This window comes from Balaenoptera ricei, chromosome 18 (assembly GCF_028023285.1).
Source record: "Balaenoptera ricei isolate mBalRic1 chromosome 18, mBalRic1.hap2, whole genome shotgun sequence".
In the NCBI taxonomy this organism is placed as follows: Eukaryota; Metazoa; Chordata; class Mammalia; order Artiodactyla; family Balaenopteridae; genus Balaenoptera; species Balaenoptera ricei.
The window spans coordinates 4,680,056-4,689,437 of record NC_082656.1 but is presented as its reverse complement, the minus strand read 5'-3'; positions in this window follow the sequence as shown (position 1 = coordinate 4,689,437).

Sequence of the window (9,382 nt, the reverse complement as noted above, 5' to 3'; positions counted from 1 at the left end):
AGATTTAAAGTACAGAGGGGGAAACAGGCTACAAACACAAGTTCAACGTAGAGAACTAGGATGTGTAAATATAGGACACTATGAGAGTACTTAGGAAGGAAAGGTCCTAATTTGGTTTTGGGGTGGGAGATGGCATAAGGGCAGAGACATCTAAGTTTAAATCTTAAGGCATTAGCTGGCCAGGGGAGAGGGGTAGGGAAGAGTGCTTTAGGCAGCAGTGACAGTGTATGCCAAGGCCTAGAGGCAAGAGGGCAAGGCTCACCTAGATAAATGCAGTTAGTACTGTACAGCAAAGTGTGAGAGCAATAAGGTGCCAGGAAGGAAGGGGAGAGGCCCTGTGCTGTGTGATGGATAAAGGCACATGTGAAGTGCTGGAGGAACGTAGCTGAGGGAGTGATTAGGTCTCAGGGGATGAGGATCAGGTGACAGAAAGCTGTAGTGAGGCAGCACATCTAAATTTGTCCTGATGACCCTTAGGGGTTTCCTGGACCCCTTGTGGGAGTAAGAGGAGGAGAGAACGATAGAGAACATTTTGGCGAGAGCTATGCTGTCCAGTATAGTAGCCGCTAGCCACGTGTGACTGCTGATATTTAAATTTCATCAGTGAAAATTAAGTAACATTAGAAATTCAGTTCCTCAGTCACTGGTGGAACACTGGTCACGTTTCAAGTGGTCAGTACCCACATATGGCTAGTGGCTACCATATTGGACAGTGTAGATATAGAATTTCCATCATTGCACAAAGTTCTGTTGGGTTGGAGGGAACAGCACAGGCAAATGCTCAGAAGCTTGCGTGTATGTGGTTTGTTCAGGAGTTGGTGGCCCATCGTGGGAGCTGTATCAAAAGGCAGGTGGATGGAAGCGTCTGGAGATGACACTAGAGATTTTAGCTGGAGCTGGGTGGCAAAAGGCATTTTTAAAAATTAATTCATTTATTTATATTTTATTTTTGGCTGTGTTGGGTCTTCGTTGCTGCGCGCGGGCTTTCTCTAGTTGCAGTGAGCAGGGGCTACTCTTCGTTGCGGTGCGTGGGCTTCTTATTGCGGTGGCTTCTCTTGTTGCAGAGCACGGGCTTCAGTAGTTGTGGCACGCGGACTCAGTAGTTGTGGCTTGCGGGCTTTAGAGTGCAGGCTCAGTAGTTGTGGCACATGGGCTTAGTTGCTCCGCGGCATGTGGGATCTCCCCAGACCAGGGCTTGAACCCTTATCCCCTGCATTGACAGGTGGGTTCCTAACCACTGCACCACAAGGGAAGTCCCAAAAGGCATTTTAAGTCATTCCAAAGGAAGGTGGACTTATGCATTTTGGCATTGGCGGACAGGAGCAGGTCCAGACTTAGAAAATGAATTCAAGTAGCAGTTACAAGGTCTGAAAGGAAGAGTGGGCAAAGAGAAGGCAAGGAGAATAAGACAATTAGCTTTTGTCAGATACATTTTGATGAAGCAGCACTTTTTATCATGTCACCTTACATTCGCCAGTTTCCTTGGTCCTAATTAAACTCAGTTTTCTCTGCCTGGTTTCAGAGGCCCTTACCGTGTTGCTCACTACTATCCAACACATTAGCTTCACCCCAGTGATGACAGTGGTTTCACTCTCCCCGTCACATGATTAAGCCCCGTCTCCACTCCTCACAGTGCCTGATTGGGCTGGAAACTCCTTGAGAACAGAACCATGTCTTACAGTAGGTGAGCCCATAGGAGACGCTTACACAGCTCATAGGATAATCAACAGTCACAACTGGGGTGGCCCTTGCAGGTTGTGGTCCTCATGGGTAACAGGGTAAACGTCTGTGTAAAGTAAGCTAGTAAAATGCTATTTATTGATTGGCCATGAAGGTGCTGACTAGTAAGATATTCTCCCATTGGTCCTTGGTCTATCAGGCAAGGTCCTAGAAGAAAACAGGATTCTACTAAAATGTATAACTAGAGGCAAATTAATAAGAGGACAATTTCAGAGGTGTGGGCACGATTAAGGGAACCCACAAAGGTTGTTGAGCATCCAGAGGTTAGCAATATTCAGAAGCCATTACTACCCCAGGTCTAAAGGGAAAAGAGGGAAAAGAGTGTTGCCAGAGCCCAGAGAAAACTGGAGATAAGGAGGAGAGGCCCCCTGGCAGGAACTGTAGGGTAAGAAAGAGAAAACCGTGCTGTATCAAGGCACTAAAGCATGGAGGAAGCAAGGAAGAAAAAATATCCTTCTCTCTGTCAAGTCTCACCCTCCATTCTCTTGCCAGTGCCTCCCGTTGCCTAAATCTAATGAAAAGTCAGAGGACAAGGGAGACAAGTGATGAAGCCCATAGGGTATGGGTAGAATTAGACATTTAAAAAAACACCACAATTAGGATTATGATTGGCTGCCATGACAGACAATCAGGATAACAATAGCTTAAATAATTTAGACGTTTGTCTCTTGTAAATGAAGCCCAGGGTTGATATGTCAGCTCCCAATAATTGGGGACCCAGGCTCCTTCTATCTAGCTACCCTCCACTTCCTCAGCGTATTACCTCATAGTCCAAGGTGGCTGCTTGAGCTCCAAACATCATGCTGGCATCCCAACATGCAGAAAGATGAAAGAAAAGCAAAGAAGAGCACACTTTCTTACTTTATTTTTTTATTTTTTTTATTTTTTTTAGTTGTTTTGTTTGTTTTTTTATACTGCAGGTTCTTATTAGGCATCAGTTTTATACACATCAGTGTATACATGTCAATCCCAATCGCCCAATTCAGCACACCACCATCCCCCCCCCCACCGCAGTTTTCCCCCCTTGGTGTCCATATGTCCATTCTCTACATCTGTGTCTCAACTTCTGCCCTGCAAACTGGCTCATCTGTACCATTTTTCTAGGTTCCGCATACATGCATTAATATACGATATTTGTTTTTCTCTTTCTGACTTACTTCACTCTGTATGACAGTCTCTAGATCCATCCACGTCTCAACAAATGACTCAATTTCGTTCCTTTTTATGGCTGAGTAATATTCCATTGTATATATGTACCACATCTTCTTTATCCATTCGTCTGTTGATGGGCATTTAGGTTGCTTCCATGACCTGGCTATTGTAAATAGTGCTGCAATGAACATTCGGGTGCATGTGTCTTTTTGAATTACGGTTTTCTCTGGGTATATGCCCAGTAGTGGGATTGCTGGGTCATATGGTAATTCTATTTTTAGTTTTTTAAGGAACCTCCATATTGTTCTCCATAGTGGCTGTATCAATTTACATTCCCACCAACAGTGCAAGAGGGTTCCCTTTTCACCACACCCTCTCCAGCATTTGTTGTTTGTAGATTTTCTGATGATGCCCATTCTAACAGGAGTGAGGTGATACCTCATTGTAGTTTTGATTTGCATTTCTCTAATAATTAGTGATGTTGAGCATCTTTTCATGTGCTTCGTGGCCATCTGTATGTCTTCTTTGGAGAAATGTCTATTTAGGTCTTCTGCCCATTTTTGGATTGGGGTGTTTGTTTCTTTGATATTGAGCTGAATGAGCTGTTTATATATTTTGGAGATTAATCCTTTGTCCGTTGGTTCATTTGCAAATATTTTCTCCCATTCTGACGGTTGTCTTTTCGTCTTGTTTATGGTTTCCTTTGCTGTGCAAAAGCTTTGAAGTTTCATTAGGTCCCACTTGTTTATTTTTGTTTTTATTTCCATTACTCTAGGAGGTGGATCAAAAAAGATCTTGCTGTGATTTATGTCAAAGAGTGTTCTTCCTATGTTTTCCTCTAAGAGTTTTATAGTGTCCAGTCTTATATTTAGGTCTCTAATCCACTTTGAGTTTATTTTTGTGTATGGTGTTAGGGAGTATTCTAATTTCATTCTTTTACATGTAGCTGTCCAGTTTTCCCAGCACCACTTATTGAAGAGACTGTCTTTTCTCCATTGTATATCTTTGCCTCCTTTGTCATAGATTAGTTGACCATAGGTGCGTGGGTTAATGTCTGGGCTTTCTATCTTGTTCCATTGATCTATGTTTCTGTTTTTGTGCCAGTACCATATTGTCTTGATTACTGTAGCTTTGTAGTATAGTCTGAAGTCAGGGAGTCTGATTCCTCCAGCTCCATTTTTTTGCCTCAAGACTGCTTTGCCTATTCGGGGTCTTTTGTGTCTCCATACAAATTTTAAGATGATTTGTTCTAGCTCCGTAAAAAATGCCATTGGTAATTTGATAGGGATTGCATTGAATCTGTAGATTGCTTTGGGTAGTATACTCATTTTCACAATGTTGATTCTTCCAATCCAAGAACATGGTATATCTCTCCATCTGTTGGTATCATCTTTAATTTCTTTCATCAGTGTCTTATAGTTTTCTGCATACAGGTCTTTTGTCTCCCTAGGAAGGTTTATTCCTAGGTATTTTATTCTTTTTGTTGCAATGGTAAATGGGAGTGTTTCCATAATTTCTCTTTCAGATTTTTCATCATTAGTGTATAGGAATGCAAGAGATTTCTGTGCATTAATTTTGTATCCTGCAACTTTACCATATTCATTAATTAGCTCTAGCAGTTTTCTGGTGGCAGTTTTAGGATTCTCTATGTATAGTATCATGTCATCCGCAAACAGTGACAGTTTTACTTCTTCTTTTCCAATTTGTATTCCTTTTATTTCTTTTTCTTCTCTGATTGCTGTGGCTAGGACTTCCAAAACTATGTTGAATAATAGTGGTGAGAGTGGACATCCTTGTCTCGTTCCTGATCTTAGAGGAAATGCTTTCAGTTTTTCACCATTGAGAATGATGTTTGCTGTGGGTTTGTCATATATGGCCTTTATTATGTTGAGGTAGGTTCCCTCTATGCCCACTTTCTGGAGAGTTTTTATCAGAAATGGGTGTTGAATTTTGTCAAAAGCTTTTTCTGCATCTATTGAGATGATCATATGGTTTTTATTCTTCAATTTGTTAATATGGTGTATCACATTGATTGATTTGCGTATATTGAAGAATCCTTGCATCCCTGGGATAAATCCCACTTGATCGTGGTGTATGATCCTTTTAATGTGTTGTTGGATTCTGTTTGCTAGTATTTTGTTGAGGATTTTTGCATCTATATTCATCAGTGATATTGGTCTGTAATTTTCTTTTTTTGTAGTGTCTTTGTCTGGTTTTGGTATCAGGGTGATGGTGGCCTCATAGAATGAGTTTGGGAGTGTTCCTTCCTCTGCAATTTTTTGGAAGAGTTTGAGAAGGATGGGTGTTAGCTCTTCTCTAAATGTTTGATAGAATTCACCTGTGAAGCCATCTGGTCCTGGGCTTTTGTTTGTTGGAAGATTTTTAATCACAGTTTCAATTTCATTACTTGTGATTGGTCTGTTCATATTTTCTATTTCTTCCTGGTTCAGTCTTGGAAGGTTATACCTTTCTAAGAATTTGTCCATTTCTTCCAGGTTGTCCATTTTATTGGCATAAAGTTGCTTGTAGTAGTCTCTTAGGATGCTTTGTATTTCTGCAGTGTCTGTTGTAACTTCTCCTTTTTCATTTCTGATTTTATTGATTTGAGTCCTCTCCCTCTTTTTCTTGATGAGTCTGGCTAATGGCTTATCAATTTTGTTTATCTTCTCAAAGAACCAACTTTTAGTTTTATTGATCTTTGCTATTGTTTTCTTTGTTTCTATTTCATTTATTTCTGCTCTGATCTTTATGATTTCTTTCCTTCTGCTAACTTTGGGTTTTGTTTGTTCTTCTTTCTCTAGTTTCTTTAAGTGTAAGGTTAGATTGTTTACTTGAGCTTTTTCTTGTTTCTTTAGGTAGGCTTGTATAGCTATAAACTTCCCTCTTAGAACTGCTTTTGCTGCATCCCATAGGTTTTGGGTCGTCGTGTTTTCATTGTCATTTGTCTCTAGGTATTTTTTGATTTCCTCTTTGATTTCTTCAGTGATCTCTTGGTTATTTAGTAACGTATTGTTTAGCCTCCATGTGTTTGTCCTTTTTACGTTTTTTTCCCTGTAATTCATTTCTAATCTCATAGCGTTGTGGTCAGAAAAGATGCTTGATATGATTTCAATTTTCTTAAATTTACTGAGGCTTGATTTGTGACCCAAGATGTGATCTATCTTGGAGAATGTTCCGTGCGCACTTGAGAAGAATGTGTAATCTGCTGTTTTTGGATGGAATGTCCGATATATATCAATTAAATCTATCTGGTCTATTGTGTCATTTAAAGCTTCTGTTTCCTTATTTATTTTCATTTTGGATGATCTGTCCATTGGTGTAAGTGAGGTGTTAAAGTCCCCCACTATTATTGTGTTACTGTCGATTTCCTCTTTTATAGCTGTTAGCAGTTGCCTTATGTATTGAGGTGCTCCTATGTTGGGTGCATATATATTTATAATTGTTATATCTTCTTCTTGGATTGATCCCTGGATCATTATGTAGTGTCCTTCCTTGTCTCTTGTAACATTCTTTATTTTAAAGTCTATTTTATCTGATATAAGTATAGCTACTCCAGCTTTCTTTTGATTTCCATTTGCATGGAATATCTTTTTCCATTCCCTCACTTTCAGTCTGTATGTGTCCCTAGGTCTAAAGTGGGTCTCTTGTAGACAGCATATATATGGGTCTTGTTTTTGTATCCATTCAGCCAGTCTATGTCTTTTGGTTGGGGCATTTAATCCATTCACGTTTAAGGTAATAATCGATATGTATGTTCCTATGACCATTTTCTTAATTGTTTTGGGTTTGTTTTTGTAGGTCCTTTTCTTCTCTTGTGTTTCCCACTTAGAGAAGTTCCTGTAGCATTTGTTGTAGAGCTGGTTTGGTGGTGCTGAATTCTCTTAGCTTTTGCTTGTCTGTAAAGCTTTTGATTTCTCCATCAAATCTAAATGAGATCCTTGCCGGGTAGAGTAATCTTGGTTGTAGGTTCTTCCCTTTCATCACTTTAAGTATATCATGCCACTCCCTTCTGGCTTGCAGAGTTTCTGCTGAGAAATCAGCTGTTAACCTTATGGGAGTTCCCTTGTATGTTATTTGTCGTTTTTCCCTTGCTGCTTTCAATAATTTTTCTTTGTCTTTAATTTTTGCCACTTTGATTACTATGTGTCTTGGCATGTTTCTCCTTGGGTTTATCCTGTATGGGACTCTCTGCGCTTCCTGGACTTGGGTGGCTGTTTCCTTTCCCATGTTAGGGAAGTTTTTGACTATAATCTCTTCAAATATTTTCTCTGGTCCTTTCTCTCTCTCTTCTCCTTCTGGGACCCCTATAATGCGAATGTTGTTGCGTTTAATGTTGTCCCAGAGGTCTCTTAGGCTGTCTTCATTTCTTTTCATTCTTTTTTCTTTAGTCTGTTCCGCAGCAGTGAATTCCATCATTCTGTCTTCCAGGTCACTTATCCGTTCTTCTGCCTCAGTTATTCTGCTATTGATTCCTTCTAGTGTAGTTTTCATTTCAGTTATTGTATTGGTCATCTCTGTTTGTTTGTTCTTTAATTCTTCTAGGTCTTTGTTAATCATTTCTTGCATCTTCTCAATCTTTGCCTCCATTCTTATTCCAAGGTCCTGGATCATCTTCACTATCATTATTCTGAATTCTTTTTCTGGAAGGTTGCCTATCTCCACTTCATTTAGTTGTTTTTCTGGAGTTTTTTCTTGTTCCTTCATCTGGTACATAACCCTCTGCCTTTTCATCTTCTCTATCTTTCTGTAACTGTGGTTTTTGGTCCACAGGCTGCAGGATTATAGTTTTTCTTGCTTCTGTTGTCTGCCCTCTGGTGGTTGAGGCTATCTAAGAGGCTTGATGGGAGGCTCTGGTGGTGGGTAGAGCTGACTGTTGCTGTGGCGGTCAGAGCTCAGTAAAACCTTAATCCACTTGACTGTTGATGGGTGGGGCTGGGTTCCCTCCCTGTTGGCTGTTTTGCCTGAGGCAACCCAACACTGGAGCCTACCCGTGCTCTTTGGTGGGGTTAATGGCAGACTCTGGGAGGGCTCACGCCAAGGAGAACTTCCCAGAACCTCTGCTGCCAGTGTCCTTATCCCCACGGTGAAACAGAGCCACCACTCGCCTCTGCAGGAGACCCCCCAACACCAGCAGGTAGGTCTGGTTCAGTCTCCCCCAGGCTCACTGCTCCTTCCCCTGGGTCCTGATGCACACATTACTTTGTGTGTGCCCTCCAAGAGTGGGGTCTCTGTTTCCCCCAGTCCCGTCAAAGTCCTGCAATCCAATTCCCACTAGGCTTCAAAGTCTGATTCTCTAGGAATTCCTCCTCCCGTTGCCTGACCCCCAGGTTGGGAAGCCTGACGTGGAGCTCAGAACCTTTACTCCAGTGGGTGGACTTCTGTGGTATAAGTGTTCGCCAGTCTGTGAGTCACCCACCCAGCAGTTATGGGGTTTGATTTTACTCTGATTGCGCCCCTCCTACCGTCTCACTGTGGCTTCTCCTCTGTCCTTGGACGTGGGGTATCCTCCTTGGTGAAGTCCAGGGTCTTCCTGTCAATGATTGTCCAGCAGCCAGTTGTGATTCTGGTGCTCTCGCAAGAGGGAGTGACAGCACGTCCTTCTACTCCGCCATCTTGGTTAATCTCCCACTTTCTTACTTTAAAGCACTTATTTGAAGTCACACATGACACTTTCATTTATTGGCTGGAACTTAGTCGCATGAGCACACCTAGCTCCAGAGGGGGCTGGAAATGTGATATCTATGTCAAGATGTCTTGGGTCCAGCTAAAAATCAAGCATTCTCCTACTAAGTAAAATGGGAAGATTGGATACTGGAGGACAACAAGCTCTTTTTTACAACCTCAAAGGAAAAATCCTAGTGCATATGATCTGCTGGAGAAATTCCAGGACTAAGCCAGAGCCTTCTCGATTTTCAGTAACCAACAGAGTGAACACATTAATAATAATGACATTGTGTATCATGACACGTCACGTGTCCTTTCACTACATGATAGTTACTTGTACGCCAACTTCTAAAGGAAAATCAATTTTGCTGTGTGTGAGGATAATGCACATTCAATGGGGAAATGCCAGTAGGAGATATTTGCCAGAGGAGCTTTAAAGACTCGTTCCTGGAAAATATGCTGTCCATAGATATGATGAAGCCAGCTGGTTTGATGACAGAAGCAACAGATCGTGTTTTCAGAGTTGAGGGATAAATCTGCATTTAACAAGATATTCTAAAATATGGTTCACTGATTCTTACGGAGAAGAGCCCCAGTGGCTGCTACACTTACGGCATGCGTGCCACTGGCTTGGTCCCAGAGCCCTTCCTTGGGGGCACTGGTCTCTTTCTCAGCAGCCAACCGTGTCCGCAGCCTGTGCGGCCTGCCCCGGCGCTCACAGGGAGCTGCCCCGGCGCTCACAGGGAGCTGCCCCGGGGAGGAGTGACAGTGGGAGCCGCCTCTACCTGCTTCAGCCCAGGGCAGTCCCAGCCACCCTGTCACCCTG